Source organism: Ixodes scapularis, unplaced genomic scaffold, assembly GCF_016920785.2.
Source record: "Ixodes scapularis isolate PalLabHiFi unplaced genomic scaffold, ASM1692078v2 PGA_scaffold0__279_contigs__length_252992795, whole genome shotgun sequence".
NCBI lineage: Eukaryota > Metazoa > Arthropoda > Arachnida > Ixodida > Ixodidae > Ixodes > Ixodes scapularis.
This window is the reverse complement of record NW_024609835.1, coordinates 75,653,707-75,670,398: the sequence shown is the minus strand read 5'-3', so window position 1 is coordinate 75,670,398 and position 16,692 is coordinate 75,653,707. Positions and strand designations below refer to the sequence as shown.

At 45.3% G+C, this 16,692-nt stretch overlaps 1 pseudogene; it reads left to right on the top strand.

Annotated features, from left to right (window-relative positions):
* The first annotated feature begins 2,382 nt into the window (after nt 1-2,382).
* On the top strand, nt 2,383-3,937 carry LOC115308622 (annotated as a pseudogene).
* The last annotated feature ends 12,755 nt before the right edge of the window (nt 3,938-16,692 follow it).

Below are 16,692 nucleotides of genomic sequence, written 5' to 3'. Positions count from 1 at the left end.
ATATAAGCCAAAACATAATTTGCGTGTATTTCTCTTGTCAAACTGTTTTAGATTAAAATAACAAACACAAACTCGAATCAGAAGTGAAAAGCGACACTGATAAAATATGCACATTGATGAATATTTGCTATTTCGATGTTCCTGATCTCTGTGGTCCCTCTACATTCAAACATAATTGAGGCAATTAAAATGTAGGCCAAATTGGAACTTTCTTTTTTTTTTATTACCAAATTACCAGACATGTTTCTCTGTGCACTTCCAGTAACACTGACTGCAGCTGGCATGAATTTACAGACAGAAAAACAAGCACTGCTGGCATTTTTTTCCCCGAGCTGCACGGGTCTGCTGCCAGCATTCTTTTTTTCCTATGTCTACGCAGCCAGGCTATCGAGGAAAATATAATGCCGGCTGCCGGCAATATACCCGCTCCATATATATATATATATATTTTTTTTTTTGCTACCATATCTACAGCAACCTCACAGGGTCGTTGAGAAGGAAAGCTCGTCACAACCGCGAACGGAACAGGTATTCTAGATGCTGCAAATGCACAGCACACTAAGATAAGAGTTGATACTTACCATAGATCTTAATGACTTGGGCTCGAAAATAGCCAGATTGACTGGCGTCCTCCCACCATACGTCGTACCAACGGTTGGTGTTGGAGTCTCTAAGCCCAGCTGGGCTAAAAGTCTTTATGTCGCTGCATGGAACAACGACCTTCGCGTCGTCGTCCTGAAATTGGACGTACGCATGCATGTTTCCGCAAACTAGTACGGACGCAACGCTAAACACTGCGACACTCGTAATACAAGATACCTCCGGCGCACGTGTTATTTCGGAATGTTTAGAGACATTAAGGATTCGGGGGATTGAGGGCTGCTGTCACTTCGGACTTTTGAAGGACATGCTGCCGCTGCGGCGCCACCAGTGCGACAACTACAATCACGTGAATTCATGTGTTGGTACGAAATAATTGTAAAATACAATTTGCAAATGTTTCAAATGCCGCCCTGCAGCCACCAATTAACTCGCAGCTGCAAGAACGAACGCCAGCAGTTAGGGCAACAAGTACAAAGGTGACAGGGATAATAGCCAACGAAATCCATTCACGTAGCCACTTCTATCAACAACGAGAAAAATGGCAGACGATTCGGGCGGCTCCGTGGCGGGTTGCTCCTCGGATGTTACAGATCCTTCTAGTTCATGCCAAAATGCCCACGCATGCAAACAAAAAAAGTACCTGGAACCTGGCTTTGAATACCGGATATGGAGAACAACAGAACTTTTTCGCAAGAAAAGAGCGAGCACTGCCGTGCCACAGGCAAGCGCAGCGGCAGTATCAATATAACAAGAACGTGCCGGCAACGGCGGATCCGACAGTCACGGAGCGGACAACCACAGAGCTTACGACGACAGAGCCGGCGGCTCCGCCGACGACAACCACCAAGCCTACGACGATGGCGGCGACCCCGCAGCCAAAACCACCAAGTCTACGACGACGGGGCGGGCGACTACGCCGAAAGCGACCCTCGAGCCGACAGCGAAGGAGCCGATGACAACGGAGCCGACAACGCATATACGACCGCTCTGGACGACGAGCTCGCGAGTGACAGCGACTTGGCACATTTTATTTCGCAGTTTTACGGCACAAGTTTTGCTAACACCACGTTGTCTGCGGCGGATGCCATGATTGGCATCATTAGTTACGGCGTTGCAGCGAGCCTGAACTGGTCGAACATGGAAGGGCTGCTCAAACTTGTGAAATTCCTTTTTGTCAAAGATGTGCTTCCGGGATCAAAGTTTTTGCTTAGGAAGATATGGTCCAAGCTTAAAGAGCGGATGACTAAGCCCCACTTCTTCTGCAAGGAATGGGGCACCAATGTTGTTGCAGCGACTCAAGATGGAACACCATTTCCGAACTGCCAAGCCGTCGTCCTTACGAAGAATTTTTCCCAACGGAATTTCTTCACAACGCTCGTTCTGAAGCTGCAGCTAGAGGTACTCTTAGCCGACGACGAAAGTATCGCCCAAGAGCTGTTCCGGTCTCTCCACAAGAAAAACGAAAATTAGACAACACCATGAGAGATCTGACGGATGGAGCACTCTGCAAAAAACAGACTGCCAACAGCTCCTGGTGTGATAATTAATACACTCACTATGAATACTGATGGTGCACGAGTTTTTAACTCGAGCAAATCGTAACTGTGGCCACTCCAGTGCGTAGTCAAAGAGCTGCTGGTGCGCATACGCTGGAGCAATGTACTGCTTACAGCACTGTGGTTTGGTGCAGGCCACCCCGACATGGTGATGTTCCTAAACCCGTTCGTCAACAAGATCAACCGTATCGAGACAATCACATAAGAAAGTGGCGGTCACGTCATGAACTTAAGGGTACAGAATGTGCGCTGTTGCGTCGATGCACCAGCAAGGGCTGCCGTTCTGGGTATGAAACAGTTTAATGGATATTACGGATGCACCTGGTGCCTTCAGAAGGAGACATATCTGAATGGTAAGCAGCTTTTGAACCATCGCATTGATCTTGGAACTGTACCGTGAAGTCTCGCATATTTTACGCTGTCAATTGATGGAATCGGCTTCGTGAGTAATCTAATTAATTTGGAAAGTGATGATAAATCAAGACAGGAAAGAATAAAAAAAGTGAGAAGCAGACGCAAGTGCTCAATCTTCATCTTGGTCACTTTTGTTCAGCTTCAGTAACTGAATATTTCGTTAATTGTAAAGCTTAAAGCATCATTTTGCACTAACCAGTTCTTTCTTATTTTTTACTTTTTAAGGTTCCATGAGGTACCCAGTGCAAGAGGATGGGGCAGTGGCACCAGAGAGGACGGTTCACTGTTTAAGGAAAGACGCAGCAGCAGCACTGCAGAAAGGGTAACCGTCCCATGGAGTGAAGGGGCCCACACCGCTGATGAATGCCCAGGGACCTGACTTGGTCTGGGGTGTGAACCCTGACTATCTCCACTGTATCTTAGAGGGAGTCACCAAGCAAATGTGCGAGAATTGGCTTACCTGAACGCAGCTCGAGTGCTACATTGGCACCCCAAAAACAGTGGAAATCATTGACAAGCGGCACTTGCAGCTAACTCCACCCCAGTGGTTTACCCGGTTGCCCAGGTCTCTGGTGGACAGGCCATTTTGGAAGGCGAGTGAATGGAAGTGGTGGCTGCTCCACTACGCCATTCCGTGCCTGGAAGGTATCCTGCCAGAGTATCTGGACCACTTTTGTCTCCTCGTGAGTGGAGTGTATCTGCTCTTGAAGGACGCGGTAGAAGGAGCGACGTGTCCAAGGCCTGAGATTTTCTGGCAGAGTTTGTGATGATGACTCAGGTTTTGTGTGGCATGAGTGCTATGACATTTAATGTTCACCAACTTCTCCACCTAGCCAAGAGTGTGCAACAGCAAGGCCCCCTCTGGTCCCACTCTACCCTCATTTTTGAATCGGGGAACGGCTTGCTTCTTAAGCTCGTCAGTGATGACAATGGTGTGCCTCTGCAGATTCTAGAGCGCTTCGTTATGCAAGTGAAACTGAAGAGAATTGTAGGCAAGTTGGAGCCGTTCTGCAGCAGCATTGGAGGTAAAATGAACGACAGAAGCACGCACGTGCTGGGGAAGGCAGGATGCGCACATCGTTCAACAGCGCTCAGCAGGATGCATTCCAGTTGAAACTTGGGAGCGTTCCACATTTGGCAGTTGACCAGCCAACTGTCTGATGGTAAGCAGGTTCTGTCATGCCATAAATTAGTGTGCCGCAGCCTTACAAAAGTGCCACCACACCTGCTGAAGTGCTTTTCTACCAGGCCAGACATCCGCATGCTCACAACTGGCGAGGTTGACCGCCTTCGTGTCTGTCTTCATGAAAATGACAAATGCATGCTACGTCTCGACTATCCCCAACATGTATGAACGTGACTAGTGGCCTGTTTTAGACCTACCATAATATCTCAACAGGTAGCCCACCTGGAATCAAGTGATGCACCCAGGTTGTTCTTATGTGGAAGTTTTTTTTTTTTTTTTATATTTACGGCAGCATTGCTTAAAAGGATGCTGAACTAAAATTTAGATTTTATTGAATAAGGTAGGATCAGTGGGCAGGACGATACACCTTTTCTACGTCAGCGCCACCATCTTCAATTCTGGAACTTAAGGTATGCGTGAAAATATCGCTTTCTTCTCACCTCGACGGTAGAACGTGTTAACATTTTAATTGCAACCGTCAGTCGTTCTTGTTTTGACCCTTCTATACTTTTTTACTTGTTCGGGGTTGCAATCTCTTGCGTTTTGTTCGGAACGCATACCGGATATGGGGACAACGTGGCTGGGTGCGAGTCTAAACAAAAAAAGGTGTATAAACCTTATGACATTATTCGGAGAGAGATTTTTCGAACGGATGGATATATTTTTGGAAAAAAAAGAAAGCAATTGAACGAGGCAGACAAGGCCTGTCCTGTTGCGGTTCTCATTCCCTCTCCTCTTCGCTTCGTCCCTTCGAGGAAATGAACCGAAGCGAAAATGAGAAAAGGGAGGCCGCTTTCTCTCATTCTACACTGTTACCGGGAGAATGGATATGTCAGATTCGTCGCTCAATCACACTTTTTGTTTCCCCTAAAATACGGCAAGCCGTTCGAGGTATCGCTATATAAGTGATGTTTTGAGATTCAAAGTGTCCTGTTTAACGCTTCGTCGGCCTTAGCTTGTGACATCCAAATTTCGGATCAGCATTCCTTTAAAGGAGATCTCAAATCGAAATTATTTTTTAGGTGTCCCGGATGACAACGTGACGCTCCCTCAAAATATGAAGCATGATTTGCGAAAGTCGAAGTCGAAACTCTCACACTACTTAGCGATGTCAAAAGAAGTTGTGATCTCTAGGCCTTCCTTTCTGTTCCGCCTCAAAACTGATTGTCTGACCTGCCATCAGACCACCCTCCGTGCGTGCCGCCGCACGAGTTAAAAAAAAATTGAGGACGTTACCTGGTTGTGATGATGTAATAAACAGCAAAATTTAGAGGCCTCGGAAGCCACATTTCTATAGCATTTATTATTGACATTCGTGAAACATAATTTTTGAGCCGATATAAAGCCCTTTTTTGAGCCCGAAAGTGTGGCTCCAGAGATCAATAGAAGCGAGGAAGAGTGCACAAAAATTAGAAAGCACTCACATGCACCAAGAAACCTTCTTGGGGTATATGACAACATCCTGCATGCTTTTATTCTACAAAAAAAAAATGAGTGCTATGTCACTGCCCCTTAAAGCCCCAAAAATTTGTGATGCACATGATGTTTTTGAACCACGTAGACATTTTGGTTTCTAGACATAGGCTTTATTTTTCTTTCATGTTTTAAAATATATATAACATCAAGCCCAAAATTATGGTGGGTTATCTCAATAAATGGTAGGGTTTGGTGTTTTTGGTTTAAACTGAGGAGAGTTTAACATAAGAAAGGGTGCTACAACACAACACGTGGCCGTCTCTCCACGTATCGGCTTGACCCTACAAATCCAATAGATTATAAATAAAGTTGTGTTTTTTTCCTCCTCCTCCCAATCAGGAATTTTTTTGCTTGCCTGCAGAATCTTTGACAAGTGTTAGGCATTTCGTTGTCATTGGTAGCCACATTTCAAAATGGATAATTGCATTTTTGTCCTTGGTGACGTGGGTAAATGATGTCAAGATGTCATTGGTATTCCCATCTGTTCACTTGAATTGAGCTTGCACATTAGTGAAATTAATTTATAAAGCTAGCACATATGCACATCTTTTTCCTTGTAACTTTTTCTCCGGGTTCTGCTGTTACTGGGTGCAACTGAGTTCCAATTTCGAACTTGCCTTTTATTTCTGGGACTCATGATTCCCGAAGTTAATCAATCTTCCAAACTTTTATAGTGTTCAAGTGTTTTCTTAATTATCGCTAGAATTTTCGTACACCCCTTGCTATATGTATATTGTGCATAATTACAAAGGCAAAGCTGTTCATGAGCACAAAAAATAAATGGATGAATAAATGAATAGTCCATCATCGTCTTTTTGAGTTGTACATCCAATGAAGAGAATTTGTCGTAAACATTCACTTTTATGTTTGATAAAAAAATTTACAATGCAGAAACTTCGGTTAGCCAGTTGAAAGTCTCGGTGGGGATGAGCTCACCTATAAACAATTAAAGGTTTCCACACCAATAGAGAAAGGTTTCTAAATAACAAAGCTAGATTAAAATCTCAGTAATTTGTTCACATTTATTTGGTGGAGTCTAGTTTCAATTCTTTTAATATGCACATGTATTATAATTGAATAGCTGTAGTCTAATGAGCATTTCATTTGTTTAATATAATGTAAATTTTTCTAATTATTATTCTATAGGACTAATAGAATGCTTGCATTAGTCTATGAAACTTTGTATTATTTTAATAAAAGGTATACATTAACCTAATAAATATTTCTGTTAGACAAATACAGTTTTCCATTAGTCAAATACACATCTCTATTCGTGTGACAAAGATGTATATTAGTCTCATAGAGATTCCTATTGGTCTCATAGAAGTTGCTATTAGCCTTATAGGGATTCCTATTAGTCTCATAAGAGTTCCTATTAGTCTCATAGGTGTTTCTATTAGTCTTATAGGAGTTCCTAATAGTCTCATAAAAATGTCCGTCTTATAGATATTCCTATTAGTCCCATAGGAGTTGCTATTAGAATTTTTGCTAGGGTTTTCTTTTGATGTAGTTTCCCTTTTCACTAATGTTCCTAACGATGTTGCCATTGCATGATTTCGCACGCGAGCGTCTACTTGATGATGAAAGCCTGGGAGTACGCACGTCACTTAACGTTGATGATATAATTTTACTTTTGCGTTTTTGCTTAAATCAATGTTTTTTCGCCTTCCGTGGAGAGACGTATCATCAGGTGAACGGGTGTCCCATGAAAAGCCCGGTATCTGCCAGTGTTGCCAATCTCGTTATGGAGCATATTGAGGAGAAAGTGCTGAAAATGTTCTGTTCCCGGTCAAATTTTACTGCCAATATGTGGATGACACTTTCGTCATTTTAGATAAAAGTCATGCTAACGATTTTCACCGGGAGTTAAACAGTGCTCACCCCGCGATACAGTTTTCTTGCGAGGCAGAACAGCAGCGCAAGTTGCCCTTCCTAGATGTATTTGTAATGAGGACAGGCGAACTGAACCACAGGATTGAAACGGGTGTGTCTCGCAACCCATGTGAAACAGATAATTTTTTTGATTTTTTGTCCCATCACCCAGTGCAACACAAGAAATCAGTAGTGCGATCGTTTGTGCACAGATCAAATACCGTGTCATTAACGAGCTCCATGGCGCAAATGAGATGACTCATTTACAGGAAGCTTTAATGAAACGTCACTACCCAAAGCGTTTTGTTGACGAGGTCAAAAACCAAAAGAAACAGAATGTGCAACCGTGCGAAAGGGAAAGAGACAAGAATGTAGTGTGCATCCCCTATGTCAAAGGAGTCTCCGAACTCCTCAGTCCCGTTTTGAGGCCCCTTGGCACTCGAACAGTTTTCAAGCCATACATAGCTATTGTAAATTCCGTTTCCAAACTAAAGGACCCAACTCCGGCGAACGTCCAGAGAGGAGTTACCTACAAGATCTCCTGCAGTGACTGCCCAGCGGCCTACATTGGTGAAACCGGACGGAAGAGAGAGACCAGACTCAAAGAACACAAGCGTGACGTCACGTACGCATCCCACGCGACGCGACTGAAGACTGAACTGGTAGACCATGCATGGACAATGGGGCATTCTTTTGACTTTCCGGCCGTGACGATCTTGGCGAGGGAGGACAGATGGGGGCCCCGAAAGCTCCTAAAATCGTGGTTTGTTCGCAGGGACACATCCGTGTGTAGCGAAAACCGCGGCCCTCTCCACGAAGCTTATACAGACATTCTTGAGAAATAGCGTTTACTTGAGGTTGAACCCTACATTTGCTTTGAAACTACTGAGGATGCCTCCCGCATGGGAGGCGAAACGTCTAATGAAATTGTTTTTAGAGCGCAGCTCTTAGGGGCCCGTTTCCGGCTTGAGCGGCGTCGGCGTTGCCGTCGCCGTCGGCGTCGGCGTCGGCGTCGGCGTAACCGCGCGGTGCATCATGGGAAATGTCCCATAATGCACCGCGCGAGCCCCCCACCGGGGTCACGTGACCTCGTGGGGGGCACGTGACCCCCCCGAGGTCACGTGACCCCGGTGATTCATGGGAAATGTCCCATAATGCACCGCGGGGGGGTCACGTGACCCCCCCCCGAGGTCACGTGACCCCCGAAGTCACGTGACTCCCCTGAGGTCACGTGACCCCCGCCGATGTCGCGTGACCCCCAATGACGTCATCGTCACTGATGACGTCACCGGCATCCACATCGTCATCGTCATCATCACTGATGACGTCATCATCGCTGATGACGTCACCGGCATCCACATCGTCATCATCACTGATGACGTCACCGGCATTCACATCGTCATCGTCATCATCACTGATGACGTCACCGGCATCCGCATCGTCATCGTCATCATCACTGATGACGTTACCGACATCCGCATCGTCATCGTCATCATCACTGATGACGTCATCAGTGACGTCACTGATGTCGTCACCGGCATCCACATCGTCATCGTCATCATCACTGATGACGTCATCATCGCTGATGACGTCACCGGCATCCACATCGTCATCGTCATCATCACTGATGACGTCACCGGCATTCACATCGTCATCGTCATCATCACTGATGACGTCACCGGCATCCGCATCGTCATCGTCATCATCACTGATGGCGTTACCGACATCCGCATCGTCATCGTCATCATCACTGATGACGTCATCAGCAACGTCACTGATGACGTCACCGACGTTCGCATCGTCATCGTCATCATCACTGGTGAAGTCATCAGTGACGTCACTAATGACGTCATCGGTACCAGCATCGTCATCGTCAATGATGACGTCATCAGTGACCTCAGTGATGACATCATCGGCATTGGAGGTCACGTGACCCCCAGGGTCACGTGACCCCCCCCTGGTTAGTTTAACCCGCCCCCCAGTGCCGTTCCCTCCTCCTCCTCAAGAGCTGCGCTCTAATTCGGCGTTACAGGGAGTTGTAAGCAGCTTTCACTTTTTCTGTTGTGTTAAGTCGGTGCTCTTATTTTGATTAGGAAGATGCAGCCTGGGCTTCGAAAAGCTGTCAAGAGTCCCTCTGAAGTGGAGGCTATTATTAAATCGAGACCTTTAACATACATCAATTCAGAAGTTGACGAACCGGCACCACTTTGCCCGGCTCACTTTCTGGTTGGACAAAACGTGACTGTTTTACCAGAAATGAATTGCACGGACGAGATTCTGACGTCCCTCACACAACGTCAAGCGATTCAGAAGCTCCGATACCGAAAACAGCTGCTGGACCATTTTTGGACCAGGTGGAAAAAGAATACATCTTGGAACTAGGATCTGCTCATCACTATCCCAATATGAAGTCCACAAGCCTAAATGTAGGTGACGTGGTACTTCTTGAAGAAAGGAACTGTCCACGGTATTTTTGAAAACTGGTAAAAGTTACAGACACCGTCAAAGGGAAAGATGGTCACGTTCGAGCGTGCATCGTTAGGGACCAACACGGAAATGTTTTTCAAAGGTCAGTTCAAAAGCTATATCTCCTTAAGATTCATCACGCTTCTCCGTCTCGGGAGGATGTGGAAAATCAAGAAGTGGAAACGACAGCCATAGATGGAAAATAACGACAAAACAGTTTTTTTTTTTTTTTTTGTATAGTTTGAATTATGAGAACGATCGATTAAACGGTACGACATTTACTGCTCGGCCTATTTAATTCTTAGCCGAGTAATATCCTCGAGAGGTACTGTAGTTGCGAGCGTTGTCGTTTGGTGGCGTCAACGCGTGACAATCTCGTTTATAAAATCCGAAAACTTCACACCCTATGGCCTATACTAGGGAGCCTTCATGTGCGCTTTGCTATAGTCAGTTACAGGTTAAGAAGGTAGCGGCAAATGCCCCTCAAAGGGAATCAGATATCCCTCCGCCACCTCCGCATTCAATAGCGTCCCACCGTTTCCTTGACGTCGCGGCCAACGCGCGAGGAGGGTCTTGCCTTTCTGTACATATTTGCTTTATCTTTCGACTTTGACTTAGCATTGTGGAAGCCACGAGAGGGAGATTAGAGTTCTCCCCCACCGACGGAAACAAATACGACTTTCGGGGATTAGCTTCCCCCCCGATGGATACAAAGGCTGCTTTCAGGGGCTCGGTTCCCTCTCCGATGAATACAAAGGTCGCTTTCTTAAAAAGTGGGATCGGGGACAAGTGGGAATCCATTGAAGCGGGACAAGGAGCGTTTCCAGTGAACTCTTCTTTCGACTGCGGAGAGATTTGAAACGGGCGCATCAAACTTGTGGGAGGAGCTTCTCCTACCTTCTTGACTTGTATAAGACCTTTTCATCCTCCTCCGCATGGGCGCTGCCATCTTGGAACCACGTGACGCGGCAGCCATTAGGTTGCTTCAACTTGTTGCTCCGCTCTCCCCTCCGCGCCTTGGCGGATGCGTTGCATCCATGTTTTCCGTCGCGTTTCGCAGCGCTTTCTTGGCTTACTTCGGAAACTACTCGACGACTAAGATATCACGAGGGTTCAAAGGTCCTTATGAAACCGAGGTTTGTTTACTACAAGTGACGGAACATTCTCAGTAAGAAGCGCGTATATTTATATCGCGCATTTAGGATCGGAAGGCGTCAAGAATAGTCAGCACAAGTAGTCTATCTGTATTTCCTGAAAGTATAGTTATTTGTATTCATAATATATCGAAAACAGTTTCTTTTGATTATGGGAGGAAACTCGCGGAGGGGATAGACAACAAACGTTTAACTTGTATTTTATCTGAGGCTAAAAATAATGGTACGTCAACATCAGGCGATTTGTTTGTTCATTATTTCACACCTACTTGTGTTTGAGGTTCTCAATCTTTTTTTGTGACGTAAACATTCGGTTGGTCGGTTTACCTATGAAGCTTAAAAAATTGTATACCGTGCTCACTCTCATTTCGACAGTCATTTAAGTGATTGATTGATCATGTTTAGATAACCAGTGCATTTACTTAATTAATTTTACCACAAAGGCTGAGTCTTTCCGCGTAAGAAACTACCCAGACACTTAACAGTAGCGAGTTTTAGAATAGCGTGCACAAAGAAATAACGTCGTTTCTATTTGCAAATCCAAAACGCTGTTTGGGTTCGACGCATGCGCAATAATGACGATATTTTTTCTTTCTTTTTTTTGGCGTACGCTGTTTTATTTTTTGCCTGTATCTGGAGTCCGCAATTATTGACGCCGAAAAAAGAAAAAGAGCCGTCTGCATAACAATCACTAGTGTCCAGGATTGTCGATGGCGAATAGAGGTTTAATTTTGGTGGCTGGGGACGCCGAAATTTACAAAGCGAATCTGTTCAAACAACTAAATATTTGTTCACACAGGTCCGTGAAGTGGTGCGTGGCGCTAGAATTCAGCTTTCCGAGGTATTTCTCCTCCTGCGCCATGTAATTTTATTTGGCCAATTTTACGGAAGGCAAATGCCAGATTTAATTTGACGGGACTGTCACTTATATCTTGAGTAAGCAAATGTTCATATAAAAATAATTTATTTCCCAAGGCCAATATTGTGAAATGCTGCTTATGAGTACTTTAGAAGGATTGATAATTAAAAATTTCCTACTCGGCCTGTCAAAACATAGTCGAGTGCTGAGTTAAAAAAAAAGGCCGCGATGATACTACTTGGTTAGATCAATTATCTGCGTCACCACACGATACGTTTTTAGTCTGCGAAATTCACTAAATGTTAGGTGCCCCGAAAACCAAACAGCAAGTAGTAAACTCGCGAGTTCATCTGTTCTGGCCGACTCAGCACATTGCTAATTAAGCTGTCGATATGCTTCTGTACATTCACGTGTTAAGGGCTGTTTATTCTCTGACGTTGAGCGCAGTGAACGCAGCGTAGCGCAGAACGCGCGCCTTTCATTGGCCGGCGAGCAGGAACTCGATATCTGCCACCAATCAGTATCAGTGTGCGCTGCGCTACGCCGCACCCGTCGACGTTACGTTGAGTATAAACGTACCTTTAGTCTCTTCATTAGTTTGTTTTTCTAGAAACAGGTGGTCATCAGGCACGGCCGCAGACGATGGTAATCTTTCCTGTACATCAGTCAGGCGTTTCGCAACCGACCACAATCAGATACACCAAAGGAGATGGTAAAAAAACCGGCAGTTTAGGCTAAAATAAAGTACGCCTCGTAGTCCTCAAAGTGGTTCATTACCACTGTTTCATTGATTGTGTACTACAAAGAAAATAATAGTATAACAAAATTAAGCAAAAACAACGTAAAACAGCAACATAGCGTAGTTCATGTTGAAACCGAAACAAACCAAATTGAAGCAACCTAATGGCGCCGAGTGTGTCAGCGCCCTCTATCTGCCGGCGAGGCAACTACTAAAATGAAACCACTCGCCGACAAACCAGCAGCCATTTTGTTCCTCGGCGATAATCCGTGGAGCTTATAACCCTCCCGGAAACAAGCACCTTATCTCAGAAGTTCTGAGCAGCGTTGTGGAACCCACGGAGGGAGGATTAGCATTTTCCCCCTCGGATGGGATTACCGATGGACACAAAGGCCACTTTCCGGCGCACAGGGAAACAATAAGAGAAACAAAATGGCGTTGGAAGAGGCTGTGGGAAAGGGAAACAGGCAGTTGGCATCACTCTATGCGAAGCGCACATGAAGGCACTCTAGCCTATACCGCAGCTTGCCCGTAACGCCATATCCGGCCATACCGATATTTTATGTGCCGCGAGCATTCGGTTCACCATGTTAGTTTCTTCTGTTTTGGTGTCCAACGGAAGCGCAGCCTGTTTTCCTAAGCTCGCGGGCCGTTTACCGAGTCGAGCGGACCAGGTGCTGTCGACTTCCGTGATGTAAGAGTTGTATCTCAGGATTTGTGAGATGTTTGGCCGAAGACAACGCGACGGAAGCGTATATAACCACGGCATGCTTGCGAGGTTAATACTGCCGTATTCCTGTTAATTCGTCGCCGTTTAGATCATTCATTTGGTGACGGGATGTACTAAAGTTCTTAATAAAAAAACTTGTTAAATCAAAACAAAAATTTTGATTGTTTATATTACTGGCAGACCATAATTCATCCACTATCGTCCATGAGTAGTGTGCGGGTCCAACACTGAAGTACGTCTCGGTGTCCTTCGGGGCACAAGTCCGGTAGATTAATGACAACAAAAACTAGTGTAACACGAAACTTTTTTTTCTTTCTACGGTGCAACGACGATCTCAAGGAAATGTTGAAAGAAACGCTGAGAAATGTATAAGAAAACTGCGTTTAGCCTTGCAGAAATACCGACAAGTAAAATTAAAACAGCACTCGGCAATTTAGGCAGCCAGGAGAAACGTTACTCTAAAATGAAAGAGATGGGCTAGTTGGTACATGATTTTGAGAAAGGTTGTTCACCAGCACGTAAAACGATGTGGGGTGTTGTACGTAGAAACTGCACACTAAAAATAGTTTTTCCTCTAATATCTGTAGATCACCTACCGTTATGTTCCCTCCATTAAAGCCTTATGAATCACACCCTCGTGCGCGCCAATTTTAACCAAAAAGGATTCTCTACATCAGGGGTGGCCAAACCGCGGCTCTTTGCTGGTCCAAGTGCGGCTCGCGGATCCCTCGTAAGGGGACCCCCCCTTTCCCGCATTTCCCCAGGAAAAAAAAAAAACGGATTTCAGGCAGAATGAAGTACGGCTCGCGGTTTGGCAGCCTTGTACCTCCATACGTACTGTCGTACAGCCTTGTCCACTCATACGCACACTCAGACTCCGACGTTACGTTTGTCGTTACTTTTCAGTTCTTTATAAATAATATATCATTGAACGAGTATAATCTAGCTATTCTTTGCACTTTCCAGATTGTCTGTTCTGACATTTCGAGTGTCAGTTGACCTTGCACAAACATGGGAATACGTTCTTTCTCGCGAGTCACGACCCGGATATAGCCACGTGTAGATTTGATAGAAAAGAAGAAGAAAAGAAGAATCTAGGTTATCTTTACGCGCGTGCTTGTACTTAGTGACTGAACACTTACATCTTAGTATCTTAAAGCACTATCTCTGTTACATTTTTTTTTTCTGCGCGCGCTTTTTAATTGGGCGAATCAACCGTGAAATAGCAATACACGCTTCGTTTGTTTCGTATTTTGATTTGCGCCCCTACTCTGGCGTGGTGTCAACAGTGGAGCCAAAATTTATTGTTGTTTGGGCGGGGTTTGTTTCTAGCTTGCCGTGGACATGCTGAAATATGTTTAAGGACTCCATGAACCCACGCAACCGTCAACGAGCAAGCAATGTGCTAGTGCTACCAAGGATAGGGATATTGATGAGAACAATGAACTAGCATGAACGGTGTACAGACAGTATTTTGCCGTGGTGAAGGGGGTTGCTAACAATTTGACCGCAGTATGCAATCTTTGCAACAAGAAGTACTCCGACAACAAGTCTTCGTGTTCAAATCTGAGAAAACACATTTAGTCGAATTTTGGACTTTATTCTTTTTATAATATTGACTAATTTTCCAGCTAAACTATGAGGTTCGAATTTACCGCTATGGAGGAAGCCTGACTGATTCGTGTTTATATTTTTTTTCTTTTAGACACTAGTTTTTCCTAACTTTTTTTTGTTATCGAAAAGTAACTGAAAAGTAACGTCGTTGCTTTTTGAAAGTAAATGTAACTGTAACGAGTTACTCTTTTGTAGCGGTAACTGTAACGGTAACTTCGCTACTTTTTCTGAAAGTAAGTGTAACTGTAACGAATTACTTTTTAAAAGTAACTTACCCAAGACTGCTTCTTTGGTAAAGGATTAGGGGACCGGCGGGGTGGGCGACATGTCCAATCCCTCAGCTTCGATTACCCGATTAACGTGAGTAACCAGCGCTTCAAAGAACTGCATGGCCCAGCCGATCGGGTGGAGAAGCCAACCGCTCCCGTCATGGAAAGTGAGAGTTGTAAAAAGATGAAGGACCAGGGGCGAGGCTCAGTACCCGTATATAGTATCTGGGATGTTGGGAAAGCCATTACAATGGTCATGAAGAGGGAAGGCGGTGCGTGTGTTCGTCTTGAGCAGCGCTGTTGCTCTAGGTGTGTGCGGCGCGTCACTGGTGTTGTGTAATGCAGAGTGTGTGGAGGCTTGGGTAAGCAGCACGTGACGTGAGTTAACTTCCACCTACGCTTGACCGGGGGTCCATATTAGCCTAAAACATTGGTTCAGGTGCTTGCCCAGCAAGTCTTCCAGGACTTTGGTCATGCGCGGGTGGCCATTATTCTGCTGGAGAGGTCGCAGCATACACTTTGGGACAGTGGCGCATAGTCAGAAATTTTTTTCGGGGGGGGGGGGGGGGGGGGTTGGAGTGGCTGGGATGTCCATGACTTGGGGTGCGGAGAGGGGATTCCGAGTCCAGAGGTCCAGCGAGTCAAGAGGTCCAATATTGGACCTCTTGACGCGTTGGACCTCTTGACGCGTTGGATCTCTTGATCCATATTAAATCTCTTGACTCGTGCCTCGATGTGTCAAGAGGTCCAATATTGGATATCTTAACTCGTTGTACCTCTTGTTGTGAAATACGTACAGGCAAGGAAAGTAAACGAAATACAAACAAGAAAAACACAAAAAACTACGAGGTCATTTAAGCTTTTTCTAAGGATGTGAGAATGCGTGAGCATTACCTTTGCCCGAGTTATATTGCCGTAACGGATAGGGCGCTAATAATAATAATTAGGGTTGTGTAGATATTTATACAGCGTGTAGTTGGTCAGCCATTTCAAAGTTGCGACGAGTCACTCGCTGTCGATGAGCCATTTAGCCACTGCAGTACAACCGCTAGCCTGGGGTCTTTAACGTGCACCACGCAGTAACGATACACGACCACACGCCGGTACGATGCTCGTCCAGATCGAAACGAGGAGGGGCGGGTATTGAACACGGGATCCCTGGGTTCTGCAGCGCGAGCTTTCGCTCTTTGTGCTCCGAGCTGGTGTGCGCTAGCCCACTCGGCAACCGATCCCTCGAATAGCGCGCTGGTTTCAACATCAAGAGGGCCTGGGTTTGATCGAAATCAGGGAGAGGATGGTTTCGTGCTCTCGTAACAAGAAAAGTTACGTGACCAGAATTTTTTTTTAAATTTGTTTTTCGGTTTGGTTATGTGACCAGTGAGGTCACGTTACCACAGATATTTTTAATTCTTTTTAGGTCTGGTCACGTGACCAGTTATATTTTTTATTGTGTTGGATTGCGTTGAGACAAGTCACGGATTTTGACGACGGATATCGCCCACGGCTTTTTCGCTGACTGAGCCCCCAGGTAATGATCACGCATTAAAAAAAGCAGACAACGGAGATGCTAACAAAACAAGGTGGAGAAGAAAAATCTCAGAAAAAGAGCTATGAAGGCTTCCACACGGCAGAGAGGATCTCACGAACTCGGCTTTGATACATCGTTTCTGGTCGGTGATGTAATCACTCTTCGTGTGTATGACCCGTGATTTGCTTGGTTTCTGAAGCGACAGATACGCGCGCGCTGGGCTCTG